Here is a 26,353-nt window from a genome sequence, read left to right as displayed (position 1 = left end):
GTGTCCAGTTCGGAGTTGATTGGTCAGAAGATCGGGAGGGAGGCCTGGACTTGCCATCCGCATCTGGAGTGGGGCAGCTTGCAGGACTGAGCCCTTCGCCTGGGGGGTCTGCACTAACTCTGGGAAGTTAGTGTCAGAACTGAATTGAATTGTAGGACACCCAGCTGGTGCCGAAGAAAATGGAAGAACTGGTTGGTGTGAGAAAAAAAACCCACGTTCGGTGTTGGAAGTGTTGAATTAAAAACAGTTAAGCCTTGGCTGGTGTGGATCAGTGGATTGAGTGCCTGCCTGTGAACCAAGGGGTTGCCAGTTCGATTCCAAGTCAGGGCACATGCCTGGGTTGTGGGCTGGGTCCCTGGTTGGGAACATGTGAGAGGCAGTCACACACTGATGTTTCTCTCCCTCTCTTTCTCCCTCCCTTCCCCTCCCTCTAAAATTAAATAAATAAATAACCTAAAAAAACAAACAGTTAAAACCTTGCCAGCTCAACTATAAATTCTTTACCCTCTAGCACACAAGGCTGACCACTAAGCATCCTGACGCATGTGAACGTTCACTGTCCTTCAGCTTCATCGGCTGTAAACCACAATACACCGTTCCAAGGACTAGGGTTAGACTCATACCTGAGCCATCCAGTGTTTATTGAGCCCCGAAGGCCCACAGCACACACTTGCGGGACAGAGGGTAACATAAAACATGGGCTTGGCCTTCAAGAAACTTTTTACCTGGTGAGGAGACAAGACCAGCACACCCAAAACATGAGGCACACTGACTGCCTACTCCTGTATATGTCAAGACACTGCTTTGAGAGAAAAAAGAAACGGGGAAGGGTGAGCGATGCAGAGCAACGTAAACCCTCATGGGGGCGGGGACCTGACCTGGGCGCAGAGGAAGAGTCCTCGCACACGATGGGGTGTCAGCACCTGGACAGGCCGTGAGAGGGAACAGGAGGGGTCAACGGTCTTCTCCCTGCAAACATGGTCTAGCTTGACTAATCGAGGGGTCAGGGTCGGGTGGCACAAGGTACATGCTGATCAGAGGAGAAGTCTGGCACAGAACCAATGGAAGGTGGAGGCGGAGAGGGTTAGTGAAATGATAAGCAGAGAAAAAGTCCTCATCCATTCACTCATTCATTCATTCATTCATTCGATATTAACTGAGCCTTTGCAACGTGCCAAGTTCTGGAGATGGAGCTGAACAAGAGAGAAGAGGTCCTGCCCTCACGAACTGACATTTCATTCTAGTCAGAAGGAGACCAAGTGCACAGGCAAGATTATTCCAGATCCTTCCAGATTAGTAAGTGCTGATTTGTCTCTGTGCCTCAGACTCCCTTCTGACGACAGATGTCACTTAGAGACGTGACAGTGAACAAAGCCATAGGCGCCCATCCCTCCATCCCTGGTCCAGAACCCCAGGGAGAAAAGGGACAGAGCAGAGGGGACTGTCTGTCCCTGGGACCACACACATGCACAGCCAGTTTCTTTCTCCTTGAGCTGCTATCCCACAACTTGGAAGAGAGTCTGCTTGTTTGCAGATGAAGATAAGAACCAGAAGCCATCTGGGGCCCTATCAGTTTCTCCTCCCCCTGAACTGAGTGAAAGGTTTTTCTAAGCAAAGGGGAGAAGTTCTCTCCTTTTAAAGCTAAGCAGTGAGTTCTGCTCAAATGCCGGAAAGCTGGTTTCCCAAAAGGCGAGTAATTAGACGCTTTCCCTTCACTGCTGGCTAGGGTAGAATCACAAATGCACGTCTTGGGGAGAGCTGATCTATAAGGGCACATGTTACCCTCTTGTGAGCCACTGGCCTGCCATGCCCTCCTTAGGAAGGTTTGTAAATGCTTGAACATACTGTTAACCCACCCAGATCAATGCATTCGATGTGGCGTTATCCCAGCCACCACACCAGTCAAGAACAGGCCTCTCCGCAGGAAAGACTGGCCTTTCTGCTCGGCAGCTCCAGAGCGCTTCGTCAAGGCCCAGACGGCCATGATGCTGAAGCACAGCACTTGGGGGCCCCTGGGCTCCTGGCCTGGTGCTGGACTCAGAGCAGACCCTTCCCTGACCCCTGGCAGCTCCACCATTTCCTAAGAGATCCCAGTCAAGGAAACCATGTGACTTTTCCCCCAACTGTCACCACCATACCAAAGCATTCTGGGCCAGAGCTCAGGGACCCATGGCCCATCTTCCTCTGCCCCCATCTCAGGCAGAACCCATTTTCATTGTCAAGTGGGGTTTGCTACCTTGGTGCTCCTCAGCTTTGACCATCCCTGACCAGGACCGGACCAATGGGCCTGTGAGCAACGATCCAGCCCACCCCTCCCCTGGATTCCGGTTTCTAAGGACAGTCCCAGAATCCCTCTGCCCTCTCCTTCCCCAAATACGAGAAGGCTGCCAGGTGCCAAAGGGAAGCGAGACAATGGGCACCCCACCAGGACAGCATGCCTCTTACCGTGGCTGCTGGGCAGCAGAGCGCCAGGGAGGCTACACTGTTCCTGGTGCCCGGACGCCCAGATCCGCCTGCTGCCTGCTCACAATCGATGTTTCAGCCTCGGCCTCTATCAACGACTTTCCAGAACTGCCCTCTCCCCTACAGCCCAGAGGACAGACAGGCTGCCTGTGAGCCAATCTCTGGCTCAGCGGTAGACCTTGAACGGACTATCTGAGGGAAGAACATAAAACAAAACCAGGTCAAGGGTGAGCTGGGCGGGAACGGTCAGCACCCAGCGCCCAGGATTCCAACGGAACAATGAAAGGGCCGTGGTGTTTGGGTTTTACACAGGAAGGAGGGCCAGGGCCAGGCAGGCAGCGGCAGCCAGGAGAGAGCTTCTGGCCTAAGAAAAGGAGCAGAGGAGCCAATGGGAGAAGAAAAAGATCAGGAGTCTAATGTCGTCCTCTTTCTGCCGAGACCTTGCTACGCCTGAGGATGTCCCCCTGGGAACTGGTGAACATCGTGGGGCCAGGAGACTGGGTTCCTCATGAGGAGACATGTTACCTAGTGGCTCTTATGAGCCACTGGCCTGGTATGACTTCATTAGCAAGGTTTTAAATTGCTTGAACATACTATTAACCTCACCCAGATCAATTCATTCAATGTGGTGTCCCAGCCAGTCAAGAACAGGAATAGAGTTCCCACCCACTGGGCGCCGTCTCACTGTCACCCAAGCAAGCAGCAAGCCAGGCTGAGCTCGGAAGGAGCGCGTGGAGAAAGCCCAGTCAGTAACTCACTGTGTATCTTTGCTTAGCTTCCAGAGTCCCAGGTTAATTAGTTAGAGAGGGCCTCCTGGGCCAAGCCCTCACGCCTGACAGGGCGAGTGTGGCTGAGCCTACGAAGGAAATGCGGGCACCTGCTGGGGCAGAGGGCCTGAGTCAGGCAGAGGTCGGTCCAAATGCACCCGTGTCTCCAGGGGACCCTCTAGTTAAATGAAAACTCAAGTGTGGGAGGGAACCTGCTCATTCCTCCCAGGTCCAGGATGCTGACCTGCACAGGTACGTCTGATCCCACCTTACTCCATCCCCCTCCAGAGCTGACAACAAGCAGCTTTCTGCTTCCTCTCTAGCCCACCAGGAAGGATGCTAACCACGAGCAAACCCTGACGAAGGCAGACAGGGCAGCTCCCGGAAGATGAGGACAGAGTGACCCCCGCTGGAGGCACTGCCCGGGGTTAGCAGCAGAAGAGGGTTGGCTAGAACACCGAGGTGAGGGAACCACCAGCGGAGACTCCCTGCTGGTGGCGTTTTGCCCTCTGAGCTGGGGCTAGACTAGTCCTCCTCCTGCCTCAGGACAGGCGCCTGGTGCTTCTTCCCTGCTGGAGGCAGAGAGGTGCCTCTGACTCCCACTTCTGCTTTGAGACTGGTCATCTGGCTGGTGACCTGCTGGGTGGGTGAGCTGGAGGGAATGGTCAGCATCGGGCCGGCAAACAGGCCTCAGCCTCATCCCAGGAACAAGGACAGGAGCAAGAATGGTCTAAGGGACATTTCTACAGCATAAGATCTTAGCCTGTTTTTCAAGCGTTTTCCATACCTTCCCTGGGAAGAAGCCAGGAGAGGGACATTTATCGCCACTGCTGGAGGGAGGGGAAACCCTCAGGACACTAGAGTAGGAATTTGTTGAAATCAGAAGGATGGGGACACTTTACCAGATGCCCTGGATAGGCCAGTGACACATGGGTTACAGAGCTGGGTGACACCAGAGTCTCATGGAGGATGAGCCAGGCATGAGAGAAGAACAGGATTCTGGAGTGAGACAGACCTGGACTTCACCTTAGATCTGCTATGTGTGACCTTGGGCAAACCATTTTACCTCCGAGTCTTAATTTTGTCGTTTGTAAACTGGGGATTAACCACACATCCCTTGCAGGCTTGTTTGAGAGAGCTCAACGGATCTGATTTTTGTGAATAACCAGTTTCTATTTCCAAATATTCCCAGTTCTTCTCATAAAAGTAGAACCTTCCTCATGAGCGAGGTGGGCAGACAGGAAGAAGAAATACACCCTAACATGCTACTGTTCCTCCAACTTCTGTTAAACTCCCAACATTGAAGAGCTCAGCAGAAGGACAAAGGTAGGGGAGGGCCCGGCGGTGAAGCAGGCCCAGGTGGCCGGGAGCGCACACTCCTTTCCCGTGACCTTCTCCCGGCCACTTTCTGGCAGCCCAGAGGGCTGTGAAACCTGGCACCTTTCTCCTCGTGGTACTCCGCGTCTGGGGCGAGATCAAGGAAGTGAGTCACCTAGCTTTGAACAAGATTAGTCTCAGGAAGTACGGAGTCCTGCGTTCTGAGAGAAGAGAGGGTTTGAGGGGATGCAGGGCTTTGCTTGGGTTTCCCCAGGGCCAGAGGGGACTGCCAACAGCTTCTCGTGGCACTGATGCCACTCATGGGACGCTTCTCGTGGGCCCCAGCCACCTCCGCTCATGCTTTATCTCATGGAGACCGGGCAGAAGAACAGCAACCTTTAGAACAGGTGTCTCTACTCCTCCTGCAGAGTAAAGGCTGCGTGAAAGCTGGTCCACCTCCGACTCAGCTCTGCCTGCAGTGGCCATTGCAGATTGTTCCTGGGCTGGGTCCGAAGTATCACCGCCAGCCGCCACGGCAGCAGCTGTGCCGTGTGTTCTGCTCAGCCCAGTGCAGCCTGCCTGGGGCTCCGTCAGCAGGGGGTGGGGGGCAGAGTGGCTGGGGCACAGTCCTAGCCTCCTGGTCCTACCCTCCCGGCTCCCAGGATCAGGGGAGTCGGGAAACATGCTTTTTAACCACCAACCAGCAGTCTGCATGCTCGTGACCTGTATGCTCACTACAAGGTTCTCCCAGTGGGGGGGGGCTGGGGGGGGCTTTCTGTCCGCAAAGCAAACACAGTGCTGTGTGACTCCTGGATGTGGGACCCTCGTCTTTATCTATTAATTTGTCTTAAAAATAAAGCTATAACAGGTTAACATAAATATAGTTAATAAAACATAACTATATTTTTACAAACTTAGAAGAGTGGTCTTGTTTTACATTTTTGCAAATCTCTTTAAGGTCCCGCTTAAGACTGGATTCTCATATCTGCATTTCTGTGTTCAGTCTGTTGTGATAAATTATGTTTACGAGGACAATCTGGACTCGCCCAGTAACAGAGTTGTAAAAGGAGGAACACATTAATAGCCTTTTCAGACAATTGTGGATGCTCCTGTTTGAAACCACACAAAAACTTGACAAACAGTACTTAATTATAGTGTGAAATATAAAACCCTATGAGCTTGTAATGTGCTCTGTTATGTTAATAAAATCTATTGCTTTGTCCTGAACTGTGAAAGGGCCTTTTACCCAACAAGATTCTGTAACCCACATACTGGTCACCGGGAAATAGCGGTTCATGGAGCTATGCCAGGGGTTTCCACACCGTATCATAAATGTCAGGACGGTGCCTGCGGAATCTCACCACCAGCCTCATCAGGAGAGTCTCTGAAGTGTTGCGAAGCCGCCCGGCTCATGATGAGGATGCGAGCTCGCCAGAATTCTAATTCTTTTCTGGAGAGCTCTAATTTCACCATTGGCGACGAATACTATTAGCTGTTTTCTTTGAAGCAACAGGCTGAGCTGCATTCCCTTTAGAGAAAATACCCATCAGATACCCGTCTGAGCAGCCACCGCGGCCTGTCTGTCGTTCTTTCAGCAAAGGCAAGCGTCCCCCGAAAAACTGGCTAACTCGGCTGCCCCTCGAACGACCCCGGGGGCGCTTCTCCCCCAGCCGACCGCCGCGGGCCTGGGCAGCGTTCCCGTCCCGTGGCAGCACACAGGTGACTGAGGACAGCGCGCAGCGCAGAGTTAACACGGGCCACTTTACTGCTGCGAGGCCAGTCTCGCCCCCCTGACCGCCAGCGCCTGGGGGCGGAGGGCTGGCTCAGTAGGTGCACAGGGGCCACGGCCGGACCCCCGCGGGGGCGCCAGCAGGTTTGCTCTGTCAGCGCTTCTGCCCCATCAGCGCAGAGGTCAGCCGCAGTGGAAAAGGCAAACAACTCTCGGTATTATGAAAATCTTTCTGCCTTGGGGACCTCCTTGAAATGGTCCGGAGAGGCTGCAGGGGCCTGGGGACCCCACTTGAAGAGGCACTGGTCTGAGAAGGCCACCCCCACAGATTGAGCAAAGGGAAAATCAACCTGAAGGGAAAACCCACAGCCTTCTTCGCTCGGTGACGGTGATGGGAGCAGAGGTATCAGAGGGGAGCTGAGGACGGGTGCGACTCCTGTAAAGTCAGGACAGGGGGCTGGGGGACGGGGGGCTGGGAGACGGGGGGCTGGGCCCGCAGTCTCAGCTGAGCAGACTGCTGCCTGGGGCTTCAAACCCAACAAGGTGCCGGCTTCCCCCGCGCCCCCCACACCACCTGCCCAGGCTTTGGCCTCAGCACAGAAGAGGCTCCGTGACTCCTCGGGACTGTCTGCCCGCCTCCACCCTAGAGATGGAGAGGTGCTGAGCGAGCCGGGCTGGGGAAGGAGAGCCAGCAGGCTTACAGAACGAGGGCAGCAAGTACCAGCATGTGCCTTTGCCCGGCCGCCCCCAGCCTCCATTCACCCAGGGGAGGGGCGGGGGGGGTGCCCACCAATTCTCTAAATCCCCACCCCATTCCTCCCTTCCTGCCAATTCAGAGCAGGCCTAGTTTCCTGCCAACGAGCTTCTTGGTTCAATGTTAACAACGGGGCTTGTCCCTCTTCTCCCACAGCTAAGGTCTCTCCATAGGGAAGACCCCTTCCCTCAGCACCCCAGTAATTACCTCCCACCCAGTGGCAAGCAGCATAAGACCCCGCTGGCTCAAAGCCCTCCCCTCCGAGGATACTCAGAAAGACAGTGTGAAGCCAGGTGGGGTTCTCCTCAGACACCAGACGTTACAACCGTAGCAGCAGGAAAGCCTCTGGCCTGGGGAGCCAAATGCAGAAAACAAAGTGGCATTCAGGGCCCAGGGACAAACAATAGGCCCTTATCCTCTTCTCTGGTCCAGGCCAAGAGCTGCTAAGCAGAGCCGGAGGGCCCAATGGGTAGCCCCGGCGCAGGGCTGCCCCTAGGATGTGCGATGCCCCAGGGAAACATTTGGGGGGATCCCCTCCTTTATATGAAAGACTGGAGTCACTCAAAATCAGTGTGTTGGCATCTTCTGGGCAGCTCAGTCACATGCTCTGCGACCACCAGGAGGGGCTTTCCTGCTGGGACTGGGCCCAGACGGGGGCCCTGGGACAACCCTGCAGAGCGTCTGGTTGATCTGGTTGGCCCTACACAGGGCGGAGTGTTGAGAGCACCCCAAAGGGGCCGACGTGATCCCAGCCCGGGTTCGGAAGGCCCAGCCAAAATGGCACTGGAGGGGGACTAAGAAGACTTAGAGGGAGATACTCCGAAGTTGCCTCCCTCCAGTGCCGAATCCTGGACCGAGGCCACCGGGCCTGGGGGAGGGGCTGGCCCCGCTGACACAGCCACGGTGGTGGGCCGGAAAGGTTAGGGAGGCGGCCTTTGAAACACAATCTAGGCACACACAGCCCAGGTGATTCCTGTTTCCTGGTCGCCTAGGCAACGCCAGGGCTCAGTCTCCTCCACCTGCCTCCTCCAGGGGGCCAAGGTGGTTTGTTTTGAATTTCACAGCCAGTCTCTCCCAGGCTGGTGTGGCTCAGTGGATTGAGTGACGGCTTGTGATCTGAAAGGTTACCAGATCGATCCCCAGTCAGGGCACAGGCCTGGGTTGCAGGCCAGGTCCCCTGTTGGGGGCGTGCGGGAGGCAAAACGGGTCAATGTGTCTCCCACACGTCGATGTTTCTCTCACTCTGTTTCTCCCTCCCTTCCCTTCTCTCTAAAATAAATAAATAAAATTAAACAAATAAATAAATAAAATTAAACTGCTCCTGCCTTTCAAAAAAAAAAAAGGCCAGGAAGAAAGACACCCAGAAGACTTTGCTGTGAGTTCTCTGAGGGAAGGACGGAGCCTGCCTGGAAATAAAACTGTGAGGAAAGAACAAGCCCCAGTAAGCCACAAGCAGATAATCCGCTGCTAGCCCAGAAAGCACTTAATTCAGCTTGAAACAGGCCCTGTCCCCTTGAGGCCTTTCTGCCATCTCGATGACGCCACAAGGGCAGTGCCACCCAGGATGCAAGGACGTGCCCGCGGGAAGGGGCTCACCAGGTGGACAGACGGCTCCAGGAACCCGATTCCAGCCCAGGACCGGCCGCCGCTGTAGCCCCTTCCAGCCTCTGAGGCGGGACAGTGAGAAGCTCGGGAAATTCTTTGGCAGGTGGAACGGGAAACTCAGACAGATAATTGATTCAGACTGGGCCCACCCAGTGCCCGGACTCACCTGCCTCCTTCTGCCCTGCCCAACCACTCCCTGAAGCATTAAGTCCCCTGGGGCAATGAAGTTCTGATCCCCATCAGATAATCTTAGGAACAAAGCCTCAGGTCTGTTGACCACAGAGAGAGTTTGGGGCAAACTAGAGATAACATCTAGGCCTGTTGTTTCAGAAAAGCAGCAAAATCAGATAAAGTGAGGCCATGTCTGACATCAGGTCCAGATGCAATGACCACTGGTCCCCGACCCTAGTGCTGGCCAATCAGTAGAGACAATGACCCTAAAAGGACATACATGGAAAGCTGATAAATATTATATTGAGATCCTTCCCTGAGACCACCCCTAAAATTTCTGTCTTTAGAAAACAGATAAAAACCCTTAAGACAAAGAACCCAGCACACATGCTTTGCTTTCATTCTGCAAGGGCTTTGCTTTTGCCTCAGTATGTTGCTTCCTGAGTCCACGCAGCCCAATGGGCTCACTTCTTCTGTCTCCAAAGGGCTAACGCAGCTCCGCCAAGGCGACTCCTCTTCTGTGATCTTTCCTCTTCTGTCTCAGCCCTTCCTTTGTCTCACTGATCCCAGCTTTAATAAACATGCTCTCGGAACTTCGAGCCAAGATGGAGGTGTAGACGAACATGCTGCATCTCCCTCCACAACTAAGAAGGAATACAACTTCCTCAAAACTAGAGACAACCAGAAGTTCCAGAACATCGAGCTGCATGGAAGCCCAACAAACAAAGATATAAAGAAGAAATACTCATCCATACAGGTAGGAGGGGGGGAGCTGGGGCGGAGAGGACATGGTGTGGTGGCACCAGGACAGTGGCTGTGGCTGGCAGAAAAAGCAGTCACACATTTAAGAAAAAGTCAGGAGGGACACCTGGGCAGTGCTCCCAGCACCCGACCAGACCTCGCAGCTCACATTTCCAGCGCTGGGAAAATCAAGCCCCATTGCTTCTGACTGTGCAGACCAGTGGGGGTTGGGGCAGAGGCAGAAGCTGCTGATCTCTCAGCAGAGTCCACTTGTTTAAAGGGCCCCCACGGTCCTAGAACATCCACAAACCCACCCACTCTGGGAACCACAGCCAAGGCAACAGCTAGAGGGCACCAGTCCCGTACGGGAAGTGGGAGAGGTGCCTGGAAAAGGGGTGAGTGCTGGGCAGGTTATATTGTTCCCTCTCAGACCCCCCCCCCCACATACAGTGCCACAACAGTAGTGAAATAGGTCGCCCTGTACTGACGAATACCCAAGGCTCCACTCCTTACAATGTAACAGGAATAATAGCTCCACCTAAGACACAGAGGCAAACAAACACAGGAGCCTGTCAAGATGAGGAAACAGAGAAGTATGGCCCAAAAGAGGGAGCAGATCAAGGTTCCAGTGGGAGAACTAAGTGACAAGGAGATAGCCAACCTAACAGACGCAGAGTTCAAAACACTGGTGATAAAGATGCTCACAGGCTTGACAGACATGCTTGAGTACAGCACACACTTAAAGGAAGAAGTGAAGGCTATGCTAAGTGAAATGAAGAAAAATCCACACAAAACCAGTGGTGAAGGGAAGGAAGCTGGGTTTCAAATCAATGATTTGGAACATAAGGAAGAAATAAACAGTTAACCAGTACAGAACAAGGAAATAAGAATTGAAAAAAACAAGGAGAGGCTTAGAAACCTCTGGGACAACTTTAAATGTATCAACATCCAAATCATAGGGGTGCCAGAAGGAGAAGAGGAAGAGTAAGAAATTGAAAACTTATGTGAAAAATAATGGAGGAAAACTTCCCTATTTGGTGAAGGAAATACACATACAAGTCCAGGAAGCACAGGGAGTCCCAGACAAGCTAGACTCTTAAGAGGACCACACCAAGACACATCATAATTAAAATGCCAATGGTTCAGGACAAAGAGAGAATCTTAAAAGCAGCAAGAGAAAAGCAGAGAGTTACCCACAAAAGGGTGCCTATAAGACTATCTGCTGATTTCTCAGAAGAAACTCTGCAGGCAAGGGACTGGAAATAAGGTATTCAAAGTGATGAAAAGCAAGGACCTACAACCAAGACTAATTTATCCAGCAAAGCCATCATTTAGAATGGAAGGGCAGATGAAGTGCTTCCCAGACAAGGTAAAGCTAAAGGAGTTCATCAACACCAAGCCCTTATTATATGAAATATTAAAGGGACACATTTAAGAAAAAGAAGATCAAAACTATGAACACTAAAATGACAACAAACTCACAACTATCAACAACTGAATCTAAAAAAAAAAAAAAAAATCCAACTAAGCAAACCAGAATAGAAACAGAATCATAGATATGGGGATCATTTGGAGGGTTATAAGCAAGGGGAAGGAGGGGGAAGGAGGAGAAATGGGGACATGGTGCATGGACTAAGAAGCATAACCGGTTGGTACAAAACAGACAGGGGAAGTTAAGAATAATATAGGAAAGGGAGAAGCCAAAGAACTTATACGCACGACCCATGGACATGAACTTGAGGAAGGGCGGTTGCTGGAGGGGAGGGGGGTACTGGGTGGAGAGGGCAAAAGGGGAAAATTTGGGACAACTGTAATAACCAATAAAATGTATTTAAAAATAATAATAATAAAAAATAAACATGCTCTCAAAATCACCTGGACTCTTTCCTGTGTGACGTCAAGACCCAAGAGCCCACATCATTGGTAGCACCCCTACTCCAGGTCACAGAGAGTCTGAGTCGCTGAAACCTGCCTAAGGTTCCCTCCCCAGACACTGTCAGCTGGGGAGGCAGATAAATGCCCAGGGACAGGCTTCCCCTGGCCCGTCCCCCAGGTTAGGGCACACCCCTCACCCCCAGTGCTCCCCTTTGCAGCACTTATCACCCCTGTAATTAAACAGTAACTGGCATTCTGCCAGCCCCCCCGCCCCCACCTCCCGCAAGGATGGGAGTCCAGGCTCAGTCGTTCTGGTGCCCTGCTGTGTCTCCAGCACTAAGAACACAGTGACTGTTCAAACAGCTGTGGAGCAAAGCAAGCCTTTCTCAAGTCTGTTGACCACAGACACAGAGTGGCACCTGGAAGCTGAGGGCCGGCTGCAGCCCACTCCCTGCCTGGTGGCCATGTAGAAACCAAGGGCTCTGGGGTGGACTCATCCCTGCCCTCGCGGAAGCTACCGAGAGAGGGGAAACAGGCCTCCTCAAGCCTCACTCACGGGAAGTGAGTCCGTGGGAGACAGTGTGCCGAGTTCCAAGACTAATATCCTGAGGTCTCCTGCTGGAGGAACAGAGGGTGCAGTACTGTAATTTGTAAGACTGGTCACTCAGATGACCCAAATATACTTCCCATGTATATGGTCTGGCTGGAAACCCTCGTAATTCCCCAGTAGTGATAGTGAAAGAGGTGTCCTGTTGGGCCGACGAGATGGCTTGTGGGAAGCACCCACAGATGGGGGCTGGTTGCCAATGGAGCCCCCGTGAGCTCCCCATGAGCTTTCAGTCCCTGCCCCACTCTCCACCTCTACCCAGCCCACCCCCAACCTCCTCCTGGGAGGGGAGAGGGGCTGGAGGCTGAACCAATTGCCAATGACTTAATCAATCGTGCGTACGCAAGAAGTCCCCACAAAAACCAAGCGGGTGGGTTCGGACAGCTCCAGGACGGAGAACGTGTGGCGACCCGGGGGGAGCAGCGCACCGGGCGAGGGCATGGGAGCTCTGTGCCCAGTCCCGCGTGCCTTGCCCAACCTACAGCAGGTTGGTCAGGGCACAGGTAAGAGCCTGGGCTTGCCTTGGCTTCTGAAGCGTGTTTGGGCTGGGGGCGGGGAAGGGCGCCTTGTGGGACTGGGCCCTGGAGCTGTGGAAGCTGATGCTATCTCAGGGAGACGGTGTCAGAACTGAGTTTGGTGGTGCAGGGGTCACTCCCTCGCCCCCGCACTGAAATTGGGCCTGGGAACCCTAACGAGGGCAATCAGGTAGGAGTCCTGGCCGAGGAGCAAGCATGGGGAACAGAAGGCCGGTTCCAGTCCTCTGAGGCCCCAGACATAGTCTGGTCCCCCACTTCTGTTTGGGTCTCCCCTAAGCTATTGCTCCCAATTCTCAGCGCTTCAGGCTCAGTGCTAACTTCCTTTCCCCCCACACTAGCTCAGTCTCCCCTTCAGTGCTCCCCACACCGTTACCTCCCCCAGCCCCGCCCCCTCCTGTAGAACACGCCAGCCTGCATTTCTCCTACACCAAGGGTCTCCCGCTGGTGGCACCGGCAAGAACAGACCTCCTCCCTGCTCTGCCCCCCACCTCCAGGCTTTCCAGGGAGGGCACCTGGCTCTCACTCACCGCAGTAAGTCCTCACGGAGGGACCCCCACCACTGGGCCCAGCAATGGGCAGGCCAGGCTCGAGGCTGAGGACCACATGCCTGTTCTGCTTGGTTGCCAAGCGGTTTCATACATGCAGTCTGTGTTCCTAACAAGTTCAAAGCCTTATTTCCCAAGTGACGTGGGTGGCCAGAGGCAGCGAAGCGGCTCACCCCAGTGCCAGGCCTGAGACCATGGCTGATTCAGTCTGGTGTTCCAGATCTGTCACAGCAGGGGGCCAAGTAGGCACCGAGTCAGTGTTTAAGGAATTAATAAACGCTGAAGGGAGAGAAACAGGGCATCACAGAATGTGCAGGAGACGTGGTGGCAGAACACCCGGACCCCAGGTGAGGTCCTCCGTGACCTCAGGCCAAGCATCTGCAAAATGATACCCCATAACCCGCTCAGGAATGCATGTGAGAGTATTGTACTTAGCTTCCTGCGAAGGTCTGGTATGTACAGGTTTGCCGAGATGGCCCCTCACCGTTTCCTACCCGGGAGGAAGGAGCTCAAGGGCGTGGAGAATTGATAAGCTACGAAAAGAGGTCAGGTCTGAAATTCCAGAAGTAAGCTCTCAGGAAAGCTGGAGCCGGGCCTAGAGGACCGATCCTGTTTTATAATGGCTGTGTGTTTGCTGCCTCGTCCGTGGTTCTCAGGCTTTGCCTGGGGTGTGTGTGTGCTTGGCCTAGGCCAGACCTACGCTTCAGAGCACTCCATCACCTAAATGAAGGCATGTCAATGGCTCTGGCGGGTGTAAGAAAGTCACCGATGAGGGGAAAGGTCTGGAAAAGAGCTGGTGTTCTGTGTACTGAAGGCGACCAAAGTTCTGCCACCCTGAAGCTGCCTTTTTGGGATACTGACTTGATGCTGTTTATTAAGAAATAAAACTCAGAGGAAGAATATCTGACCCTCCCCCCTCATCTTTTTGCCCAAGAGACCCTGAGAGGAAAACCTGCTCTAGGAAGGAGACCCCAGGACGTCCGCCTCTGCCAAACCCGAATTAAGCACAGCGGTGTGAGAGGGCTCCAGGCAGGGCCCCGTGGGTTCCCACGCACTTGGGGGTTTCTCCTGTGAGTCTGTCTCTGTTCATTTGATTATTACCCGAGCTAGAAGAACTTAGAAGGTGGGAGGGAAAGTATTAACTTTTTTTTTAGCCCTCACGAGAAAGGACTGACCTTGGGTGACCTGGGGCAAGAAGGGCCTCGGCACCAGGCCTCCGCCTTCTGGGGCAGCAGTGCTCACTCGCAGCCAAGGGCGACCGGAGCCTGGGAGCCTAGACGGTCCAGGAGGCCCCCCTGCTATGGCGACAGGGGGAGACTGGCAGCACTCCCCTAAGCCGGTACGGGTTCTTATCCCTCGCGGAGCAGCCCCTCCACTGCAAAATCTGCCAAAATGCCCAAGTTCCTTCCGGGCTGCAGCCTTTGAGCTCTCTAGGTGGTATGGGGAACAGCAAGGGAAACCCTTCCTCCTCCCTAAGGGTTCTGCATGAAAGGAAAGTTCATGTGAAGACAAACAATTCTTGCTTCCACCCGCAGCTCCTGCCGCAGGGAGACACACCATCAGGTCTCAAAGTCCACAGTCTACGCCGCTCTTAACGTTTCCACTTCTAAGGCTCCCCCACAGGCTGAGGCATACGTGTGTGACCTCCACATGCTCAGCTCACCTTGGCCTCAAAGCAGAGCCCCCCAGGAGGAGAGGGCCCCGGAGGAGAGGAGGGCAAGCCTCAGGTCCTGGAGACCTCTTCTACCTGGAAGCCACTCTGCCCTGCAGCTCAGAGAGGAGCCAGGCAAACTCACAAACTTCATATCCCCACAAATCGGAGGGCTTCATGGGCATCCCTGCGAGAGACTCAGGCAGTCCTGGCGCCATGGGCCCAAATGGACTATCTCAAGCCACTGGGTTAGTCTCAAAGGGTAAAGGAAATGAAGATGTTTCTATTTTCAAATTCTCCCTTTACTCGTACCCTTAAGGAGCATCTTTGCAGAACCCTGGGTATGGCTTCCTGTAGCTGATAACACTGGGGAGCATAGTTTTCATTGCGTTAGATCTGACTCTTGTTTTTCACTAACTTTTGGCATCTGAATCCAAAAATGATCAGTTTTTCTCTGTCACATCACCTTTTTAAGATACAGAATACCCTCCCTTTGTCCCAAAAATCATACAAAATGTACATGCAAAGGAAAATAAAGAAAAAATTACCTAAATATATTGTTTATTTAGAGTTATTTTATCCATATAAAGGCTATATATTGCTACTCTAAGTCAAATTGTGTACAAGTAGTAAAGTTCTGCTACCAAACATACATATTAAGGTATTTTATCTTTTCAAACAACAGGCTAGGAAATGCCAAAATGAGATACTTGAAACAGTCTCCTTCAGTTGGCAAAGCTTTCACAAATTGCTTCAGGAGACCCAGTTTCATGTGCAGAGGTGAGAATATAATGTTTCTGTCAACAAGTGGCTCATGGAGAATGTCTGGATCACCAGGTTTGAGGTCAGATCTTGGAGGCCAATTTGACTCCACCCAATGCTTCTCACGAGCTCTGCTGTCCCACATACACAGAAAACAGGGATACTTGGTGTATCTGCATTGCTGACCAAGAAGGAAGCAGAACATTTTAAAGTCAACACAGATGATCCAATTGTGCTTGTGATATTGCAACAGATCAATGACTCTCTTTATGTCTTCATATTCTTCATGAAAACAAACTGAATGGCCAATTGGGACTGAGCCAAATAAATTGCCATCATGGAGCAGGACACGCCTCAAGCTCCGCTTTGAGCTATCAATGAACAGTCGCCATTCAGTTGCGTTATAGATTGGAATTCCCAATTCCTCCATTAAACCATGTATGTTATGGCAATACACAAAGCCACCATCACTTCAAAAGTACTGCAGAAATGCACTTCCTCTTGATTGACAGTAAGATGTCTTCGCTCCTTTTTCAAGCAAGTTTTTCTTGTGCAGTCTTGATGCTGGGAGTTCTGAAGCTTTTTTGGATAATCCCAAATCCCATGCCAAATCATTCAACTCATGCTGATCAAATCCCTTACGAACTGAGTCATCTTCAATTTCAAAATCTTCATCGTTGCTGTCACTTAGTTCTTCACCCTACTCCTGTCTTTCGTAAGAGGGTAGTTCAGTGAAAACTGGCACTGGGATTTCAGCTGAATGAGGCACTGGGCGTATAGCTGATGGCAGACTAGGGTACTCTATTTTACATTTATTTTTCTTTTATATCCTGACGTTTTCACTCTACAAAAGTAACAGTCACTTGAATGATCTCTGGGCTCTCGCCAACCATAGGCATACCAAATGGCAATTTATCACGTGTTCCCTTCGGCCGCATCCGTAAACTCTGGACACACTGCTTGCACACCTTGTGAGGGGCCCAAGACTTACCTTGATCACCAAGTTTTACTTTAAAACATGCAAAATAGGCTTGCCTGACAAATGCGCTGTTTGTCCTTTGACTGGGAATGGTGAAACTGCCACAGATATAACAAAACGAATCAGGGTTGTTTGGGCACTTACGAGGAGAAATAGCAGAGGCAGACATGATCTGAAGGAAAGGAAATAAGTACGTACGTAAATAAAAAATAAATTCTGCTAACCCGTTGTATACAGACAAGAACTCGGACTACACTTCGGAATATGATTCACTATACAGAGCGGCACACAACCTCTCACCACACTGTCTCGTGTGTAACTGAATAGCCTAGACAAGTATGAACCTGTCGTTGGTCTCCAAGGTCATCCCCCGCCCCTCCCCACTTGAGGGAGGTTTGCTCTCAGCCAATAGGAGAGCACTAGTGCTTCCCTCGATCCAGGCTCCATCCAGCCTAGAGTGGTCACATTAAGATAAGCTGTAGAGAAAAACTTGATGTGGTAGAAGAAAACTAACTGTAGTTTTGAAATCAGCACACCTGTTTAAGTCTAAAATAGCTGAAAAATCGAACTCGACAGGGATTATGTTAAAAATTGTTCCCCTATGTATGATGTTATGTGTATAAAACCTGAAAAATGCCACAAAAAAGCTGTTAGAATAAATGAATTCAGCAAAGTAGCAGGATGCAAAGTCAACACACAAAAGTCAGTTGTATTTCTATATATAAAGAATGAACAATATGAAAAGAAAATTACAAAAACAATTCCATTTACAATAGCATCAAAAAGAGTAAAATATTTAGAAATTAACCTAACCAAGTAGGGGAAAGACTTGTATAATGAAAACTACAAAACACTGCTAAAAAAAATTAAGACATAAGTAAATGAAAATACATTCCATGCTTATGAATTAGCATGTCAATACTACCCAAAGAAATCTCACAGATTTAATGCAATCTCTATCAAAATCCTAATGAAGGCCCTGGCTGGGTAGCTTAGTTGGTTAGAGCATTGTCCCAATATGCCAAGGTTGTGAGTTCAATCCCCATTAAAGGCACATACAAGAATCGACCAGTGAACGTATAAATAACTAGAAAAACAAATCAATGTTCCTTTCTCTCTCTATCCCTTCTCTCTCTCTAATCAATAAATAAGAAAAAGTTTTTAAAATCCTAATGGCTCTTTTTGCAGAAAAAGAAAAACCTACCTTAAAATTCATATGAAATGTCAAGGGACATTGAATAGCCAAGACAATCTTTAAAAAGGAAAACAAAACTGGAGAAGTAGTGTAAGAGAGTGGACAGAAGCCTCAGAATTTGGGGAACGGGACTCGGTGGAGCACAGCTGGTTTCCTGGGAGACGCCTCTGCGCATCTGCGGCTGGTAGCTAGTTTCTTAGTTATGCAAATGGCTGTGGCCATTTCACAGCACCAAGGAGACTAGAGGGGCTTTGACCATAGAATGGTGACAAAAAAGCTGATGGGGCCTGCATGAGATTTTGCGAGTGGCCAGGACCTGTCACCACACTGACTGTCATCACAGGCCGCGGTCGGTGTTTAAAAATAAGGCGGCAGCCATGTGAGGAGGAGGGCCACGCGGTTCTGAGAGGACACAGAGGAACCCCACCGGCCTGCCCTGAGGGCTGACGTGAAGGAGGCCCCACTGTCCACTGGGGGAGGAAGCATGCGGAAGGAGTGTGCTGGAGGGGCGTGACGGAGCCGCAGGTCGTAGCGGCCATGTGGGAAGCAACCACGCAGTGTACGGTCAGGGTCCAGCCATGTGGCCGGGGCTGGTAGGAAAGTGAGCCTGCTGCTGCTTCGACTGTGCCCACTCCAGCTGGCTCAGAAGCCACTGAGGCCCGTGTCTTGCAGACCCGGACTCTCTCTGGACTCTTGGAACTCGGAACAAACAGAGAGGACACACTCTTAGGACTTGTGCCTTTCCTGGACTTCACCAGGATCCAGTGTAACACAGCACACATTTTCCAGGACTATGATACAGAGTCTGAAGACATCGTACCCCAGATCCTGAAGGAGACAGCTGACAGATAAGGGATGGGGGACTTCTGGGCATGTTTTTGGCTTCTAGCCTTTTGGGGAGCAAGGGAAGTACGGGGTCCCGTGGGAGAACAGGGCTCTGCACTGAAGTGCTCACATCCCGTCCCCCCCCTCAGGTTGGAATATTGTAAATAAAGACCTGTTTTTCTCAACACGAATTGTTGGGTCTTACACCAGGGTGCCACATGAATGACCCCCCCTTTGCTCGGTAACACCCATACCTTTTTATTTCAAAACCTACTACAAAACTAAAGTCATCAAAGCAATCTAAGGCAAAAGACAGACAGACAGACCAATGAAACTGAACAGAGAGCTCAGATAAACTCTCATATATATGGTCAAATGCTTTCTGAAAAGGATGCCAAGACCTGCAATGGGGAAAGGACAGTCTTTTCAACAAACAGTGCTGGGAAAACTGGGTATCTACATGCAAAAGAATGAAGTTGGACCCTCACCGAACACCATATATAAAAATTAACTCATAACGGATCAAGGAACAAAATGTAAGACCTAAAACAATAAAACTCTCAGATGAAACATAGAGGGAAGAATGGAAGTCATTGATTCACGGGGACAGAGTTTCAGTTTTGTAAGCTGAAGGAGTTACAGGGATGGACGGTGGTGATGGCCGGACAACACTGTGAACGTACTTAATACCACTGAACTGCACACTTAAAAATGGTTAAGACTGTAAATTCTCTGTTATGTGTAATCTACCACAATAAGAAAATAGGGCTAAATAAATTTTTAAAATTAAAATAAGGAGCCCTTTTGGTATACAGACAATAGAAAAATATTTGAGTTTTTTTAAAAACACCAAAACAAACAGGAATCAGGTCAGCCTGAAATTAACACCTACCAAGATCAATGTGGCAGTAGCAGAATAACAATGGAGTATTCACGCAGTCTCCTCCGGAATGCAAAAAAAGTGTAGGAATTATGGGGAATTTCAGAAATCAAAAGGGCAAAATATTTGGAAAAAGAACTATGTGAAAGTAAGAATCTGCAACTGGAGATAAGGAGGAAGGGGGACAGGGGTGTGAAATAGATGTCATTTTTAAAGATCCCTTAAGACGTGTATTAATAATTGCCTGTGTGATATTCCTGCCCTTGAAAGCAACCCTTTCTATACAGTGAATGGAGTGGACCTAGCCCCTGGGAAGACCTAGTAGGTATGAATATGCCAACAACAGGTCTCTAAAACGGGCAGACCCAATTGATTCCCTTTTCCATTACAAATTCACAAAGTGGCCTTCTGGGAAAAATCAGCGTCACATGAGTTTGAAATTAATGAGTCAGATTTTCAGGTCCAACCTAAGCATCAAAGGACTATAATTCTGGAGGAGAGGCCAGACAGACCACCTCTATACCTTCATTGTGATGTTGGTGGACTAATTTTCAAGTGTGAAGGCCAAAGACCTGGGAGAATGAAAGCCATATTCCCAGGTACGCAAGGACCTGACCAATAACCACCACCCAAAAGTTAAACAGGCTTTTCTAGCTGGACTAGATAACCATCCACCCCTTCTGTTGAAAACAAAAAAAAATACTGAATAAAACACATATGTGTATGTATATGTGTGTGTAAGCATGCACACACATACACACATGCACGTGCACGCAAATGTTCCTAAAAGCATAGACAAGTTAGCAGGCCAAAATCTAAACCAAGAGACAAGGAAACACTGAAGCATTTGTCCTGAGGGCATTTGCAGAACCAGGCAAAGGCACAATCTTCAAAGGTTCAAAGGGCATAGGGGCACAGGTGAGAAGTCTAAGGTGACCTTCCCTCATGTGAAATTGGGGACTTTCAAGAGCATACCTTGGAGATATTGTGGGTTCGGTTCCAGACCACCGCAATAACGTGACTATCACAATAAAGTGAGTCACATGAAATTTTTGGTTCCCTAGTATATATAAAAGTAATGCCCACGTTATACTATAGTCTATTAAATGTGCAATAGCATTATCTCTAAAAAAAAACAATGTACACATTTTATTTTTTAAATACTTTATTGCTAACCATCATCTGAGCTCTCAGTGAGCGGTAATCTTTATGCTGGTGGAGGGTCTTGCCTTGATGGCTGCTGACTGATCAGGGTGAAGGTTGCTGAAGGCTGGGTGGCTGTGGTAATTTCTTAAAATAAAACGATAAGGAAGTCTGCCGCATTGACTGACTTGCGCAAACAATTTCTCTGTAGCATGCCATGCTGTTTGATAGCATTTTACCCACAGCTGACCTTCTTTCTCATTGGAGTCCATCCTCGCCAACCCTGCCGCCGCTCTCTCAGCTAGGTTATGTAATGTTCTAAGTCCTTCGTTGTCATCTCACCAATCTTCGCAGCATCTTCATCAGGAGTATGTTCCATCTCAGGAAACCACTTCCTCTGCTCATCCATAAGAAACAATCCCTTTTATCATGATATTTCAGCAACTCAGTTATATCTTCAGGCTTCACTTCTAATGCTTGCTATTCTACCACATCTACCGTTACTTCCTCTGCTGAAGTCATGACCCCTGACCCCCAATGAGGGCTGGCACCAACTATTTCCAAACTTCTGTTAATGTCGGTGTTTTGACCTCTTCCCATGAATCACAAATTTTCGTAATATCATCTAGAATGGTGAGTCACTTCCAGAGGTTTTCGATTTACTTTGCCCAGATCCATCAGCGGAATTGTAATCTATGGCAGCTATAGCCTTACAAGATGTGCTTCTTAAATAATAAGACTTGAGAATCAAAAATTACTCCTTGATCCATGGGCTGCAGAACAGATGCCGTGCTAGCAGGCATGACAACATTAATCTCACCGTACACCCCCACCAAAGCTCTTGAATGATCAGGTGCATTGTCAATGAACAGTAATATTTTGAAAGGAATCTTTTTTTGAGTGGTAGTTCTCAGTGGTGGGCTTAAAATATCCCGTTCATCATGTTATAAACATACGTGCTGTCATTCAGGCTTTGTTATTCCATTTATGGAGCACAGGCAGAGTAGACTTATCATAATTCATAAGGGCCCGAGCAGTTTAGATGGTAAATGAGCACTGGCCTCAACGTAAAGTCACCAGCTGCATTAGCCCCTAACAAGAGAGTCAGCCTGTTCTTTGAAGATTTGAAGCCAGACACTGACATCTCCTCTATAGCTATGCAAGTCCTAGGTCTTCTTCCAATATAAGGCTTCCCATCTATGTTGAAAATCTGTTGTTTAGCGCAATCACCTTCATTAATTATCTTAGTCCGTCTTCTGGATAATCTGCTGCAACTCCTACAGACGGTTTCTTCCCTTAAACCTCATGCACCCACCTCTGCTAGGTTCGAACTTTTCCTCGGAAGCTTCTCTGCCTCTCTCAGCATTCATAGGATTAAAAGCAGTTAGGCCTTTGCTCTGGATTAGACTGTGGCTCAAGGAAATGTTGTGGCTGGATTGGTTTCTTCTACCCAGACCACTACAACTCTCCTCCCCATCAGCAATAAGGCTGTTTTGCTTTCTTAACATTTGTGTATCACTGGAGTAGCACTTTTAACTTCCAAGAGCTTTTCCTTCGTCTTCACAACGTGGCTAACTGTTTGGCATAAGAGGGCTAGCTTTCAGCTTGTCTTGGTCTTTGATTTACCTTCCTCACTGAGCTTAATCATTTCTAGCTCTTTACTTGAAGTGAGGGATGGGTGACCCTTCCTTTCACCAGAACACTACAGGCCGCTGCAGGGCTATTAACGGGCCTCATTTCAACGTAGTTGTGTCTCACGGAAAGGGGGTCCCAAGGAGAGGGAGAGAGATGGGGGGTGGCCGGTCAGTGGAGCAGTCAGAACACATACAACATTTATCAATTAAGTTCGCCATCTTACAATAGCAGCATTAAAGATCACTGATTACAGATCACCTTAACAAATGTAATAACAATGAAAAAGTTTGAGATACAGCAAGAATTACCAAAATGTGACTCAGAGACATGAAGTGAGCAAATGTGGTTGGAAAAATGGAGCCAACAGACTTGCTGAACATGGGGTTGCCACATACCTTCAACTTGCAAATAAAGCAATACCTGTGAGGTGCAATAAAGGGAAACACAGTGCATGAGGGATGCCTTGACTCCCTCAGAGAGGCGTGAAGCAGAAATGAGCCTGATCTACCTCTCTGCACCCCCAAATGTCTCAACCCTTGTCACTGAGCAGTTAGAGAAACAAACTCACCCCAAGAAGCTGTCATCACAAGACAGCCCTCACAGATCTGCAGGCCAAACACCGAGTGTGTGGGTGACCAAAAAATACTCAATGTTCCACACTGCTGCTGGGAAGAAAGTCTCACATTACTTAGAAGAGCTGGACGTGCCAGCAATTCCGCTCCTAGTTCATACCTGGAGAAACTATTGCTCATGTACAGCATACAAGAATGCTCACCGCAGTGTTGTTCCTAAGAACAGAAACACGGAAGCAGCCCAAAGGCGTCTTGGCACAGGAAGGATGGACACTGTAGCACATTCACAAAGTAGACAGCTTGTAGTGGTGAAAATGAATGGAGCTAACGTATCACGGGGACGGGTCCCAGAGGTCATGCTGGAGTCTATAGTACTGACTCCACACCTTTGATGTTCAAACAGGCAAAACTAAACAACAGGTTAGTTAGAGGTTGTTCACAGGCGGTAAAACTATCAAGAAAACCAAGAGAATGATTACCACTAAAGTCAGAATAGCTGTGGGGTTAAGGGGCTTCAACTGGGGACGGCACATGGGGGCCTCCATGGTCCTTATCCTTTATTTCTTAACCTGGAGGTGGGAACACAGATGTTCACTTCATTATTTTAGTTTAATGTGTGTGTGTTTTAAATACACTTTCTGTAAATGTGATGGATTTTGCAGTAAACACGAGGAAAAGGAAAAACAAGCAGTTGAAGACAGTTTAGCCAGAGGTGTCCTCTAGGGACGTAAGGAAAGTGTTTCATTGAGTTCTATGAACCATTACAGCAAATGATCAAACCTAAGGAGGGTGTTGCGGAAATCCCCTATTTGTAGCTGTTTGGTCAGAAGCACGGGTGGCAGGCAACCTGGGGCTTGTAACCGGCATCAGAAGTGGGGGGCAGTCTTGTGGGGCTGAGCTGTTAACTGAGGTCTGCCCTACGTCCGGTGTATCAGAACTGAATGAAATTACAGGACACTCGGTTGGTGTCACAGAGTTGGAGAATTTGTTGGTTTGGTGGGGGGGGGGGCACATTTAGTGTCAGAACTGTTGTAAATTAAAACACACACACACACACCCCCATCAGAGACCCCTGGCTGGGACCCTAAGAATGACTGGGCTGTTGGGCCTACTTGGCTAGGCTGGCTGCTCTGGGACAAAAATCTCAAAGAAGCAGTGGCTGAAATGTCCTTCTGGGGCCATAAATCTGCTAAGAATGGCCGTATTCGCCCTCTTCCCCAGAAACGCCCTTCATTAGCCCCCTGGGGGAAAGACCTCTTAGAGCTGCGTGTTCTCTCCAGCGGGAAAAGCCAGCCAGCGGGGGAAAGGAAGAGTCCGGAAAACACAGGGGGACGCCAGTCTCAGGACTGGGCTCGGACCTTTCCTTAGACAGGCACAGCGTCCCCCAACTCGTCTCCCGTCTCAGTGTGCTCCTCCCCGTCAGGAGGGGCCCCTCCAAAGTCCCGGCACATGAACCGTGACAACCAAGTCGGTGGGAGAAAAACAGAAACCAGTTACAAATTCATACTCTGAGTATGCGAGAACCCCTCCCTCCAAAGTGCCTCCCTCATCATGCACAGGAAAAAAGGCCCTCTCAAATCTAACATCTACAGATACGCTGTTTTGCTCAGTGTTGAGCAAAAAAATAAAATAAAATAAAATCAGAGCCGAAAGCCCTAAGCCGCCCACAGCAGGGCCCAGCCAGGTGCTTTTTATCCGTTGTTTTGGGGAAGGAAGATGTAAGTGCTCTGAAAGAATTTGCACTGGCTACAGACAAAGAGGCGGGAGGAGGTGGAGAGGGGGCAGTTCTGGGGTAGGGGCACAGTCCATAGGGAGAAACACTGACTGCTTTTGACCGGCTGTGGGCAACACCCCTGAAAGCTCACGCAGGGGCCCGTGGCGGCGGCGGTGGGGGCAGCTAGTTTTCTGACAGCGGCGGGGGCTGGATTCAAAGCTGCAGCAGACAGGTGGGCACCCTTGTTAGCTGGCCCACAGCTCTGAACTGGTTAGCTGTCCTTTCCTCTTTCCCACTCTCTCCCGCCAGCTGTCACTTAATTTAGGACACCTCAGAATTTTTCTCCTGCCATCAGAGTAATCCCCACACTGGCAGGCAGTTCCAGCTGCCTCCCATCCTGCCCTGGAAGCAAAGGGAAAGCGCCAGGTCCCCAAAGGTGCTTCTCTTGGGATTAGTCCTTCCAGCCTGACCTACCCAAGCGGCAGAGGCTCTGGCGGGCTCACCCCTCAGACACATAAATAAGTGGTAAAACTGCCATTTTCCAGAGTACGTATTTTCTCAAGCCACTGAGATTTTGCTTCCCAGCAACTGTTGTCAATTTGATTCAAATACACTCATAAAAATTCTCAGAGGTTTGGACGTTTCTTACGCTGACAGTCGCTGCTTGAGCATGTGTGGGGCCCAGCACATGATCCCTTCTCCCTCCGTCGTCGTCGGCGGCGGCGGCAGCCATCTGTCTCGAGAGACGATGGTGTAGCTTCTTAAGAGTCTATCTGCACCGCCGAGAATGGCTGTGCAGTCCGACTCGGGAGTGACACGGTATCTGTCTCCTCCCGTGTTGAATCGACATCTTGCGATGACGCTGGAGTGTCCTCTCCAGTGAAGCTGAAGCTACAGAGCCTGGGCAGGGTGATATGGAGGGTCTGCTGTTGCCCATGCAGCAGACCCCCCCTCTCTTCGCAGCTGAAGGGTCCAAGGGAAAGACGGAGTCAATACAGCTTGGCTTCAGGTGCGCCGCAGGAGTTGCCGGTGTTGACTACAACGTCAAACCGCCTTAGGGACTCCGGCTCCGGATTTTCTGTCGGGGTTTACTCCCTTAGCCTTTCCCCTGAAGAGGTATGCCGCAAGGCAGCGGAGGTTTTTTGGAGTCAGAGTTTTCCTTCTCTGCCTTCTCCCTCCAATCACAGGATAAGTGACCAGGGCCGGGAGCCCTTGCAGCCTCCAGCCTCCAGGGAAGAGCTGCATCCACAGAGGCACAGCGATGCTTGAGAAAAGAACAGCTTCTTGGAATACTGCACAGTCATAACTTTTGCCCTTCTTAGGCCATGCAGTCAATTGAGAAAACTCAGGATTAGATCACGGGGACTTGATTCTGCCAAATATTGAAATCACCCCTTAAGACTATCAGAAGTAAAAAAAAAATGAAAAGGTGGCCCAAGTCAGCAAAAACACTAATGGTTGTTTTGCAACTGATGGGGGACTCAAATGCTGAAAAATTTTCGTTTCAGGTCACAGCTAATAAGCTTAGTAATCAATGTGTGTAAAAAGCGATTGTTTCAGGAGCTGGAGGTCTGACCCACCTTGCCTCCAGGAGACCAGAAGCAATCCCACCTGTGCCTCAGGAGGCCTGCAAGCCATCAGGATGGTATCTGAGCCCCTGTGCTCCAGGGTGAGGCGACCACCGCCCAGGACACGGGACCACCTCCCAGGGCACAGGGACCACCGCCCAGGGCATAAGGACCACCGCCCAGGACACAGAGGAAAGAATGCTGCAGCTTTTATCCGATTAACCTTTTCCCTGAATTTTAAACCCCTTATCTACTCTTCTCCTTATAAAAAGGGCCCATTTATAGTGGAATTTAAGACGGCCTGTTAGGGAACAAACCC

At 50.1% G+C, this 26,353-nt stretch overlaps 1 protein-coding gene across 2 annotated transcripts in view; it reads right to left on the bottom strand.

Annotated features, from left to right (window-relative positions):
- PC (pyruvate carboxylase) overlaps positions 1–26,353 on the bottom strand; it is a 90,053-nt gene that overhangs the window by 45,339 nt on the left and 18,361 nt on the right. The window contains exon 1 of one of the 2 annotated variants that reach the window (XM_090257951.1): positions 2,446–2,616. The exons of the other annotated variant lie outside the window; for it this stretch is intronic. The gene's annotated coding sequence lies outside the window, so the exon portion shown is untranslated. Of the gene's footprint in view, positions 1–2,445; positions 2,617–26,353 lie in introns of those variants that run through there. 2 annotated transcript variants of the gene reach the window in all.

Source organism: Furipterus horrens, unplaced genomic scaffold (genome assembly GCF_987537825.1).
Source record: "Furipterus horrens unplaced genomic scaffold, mFurHor1.1.pri manual_scaffold_2, whole genome shotgun sequence".
NCBI classification, from domain to species: Eukaryota; Metazoa; Chordata; class Mammalia; order Chiroptera; family Furipteridae; genus Furipterus; species Furipterus horrens.
Note: the sequence above shows the minus strand (reverse complement) of the source record. Positions and strands in the feature narration are given on the sequence as shown.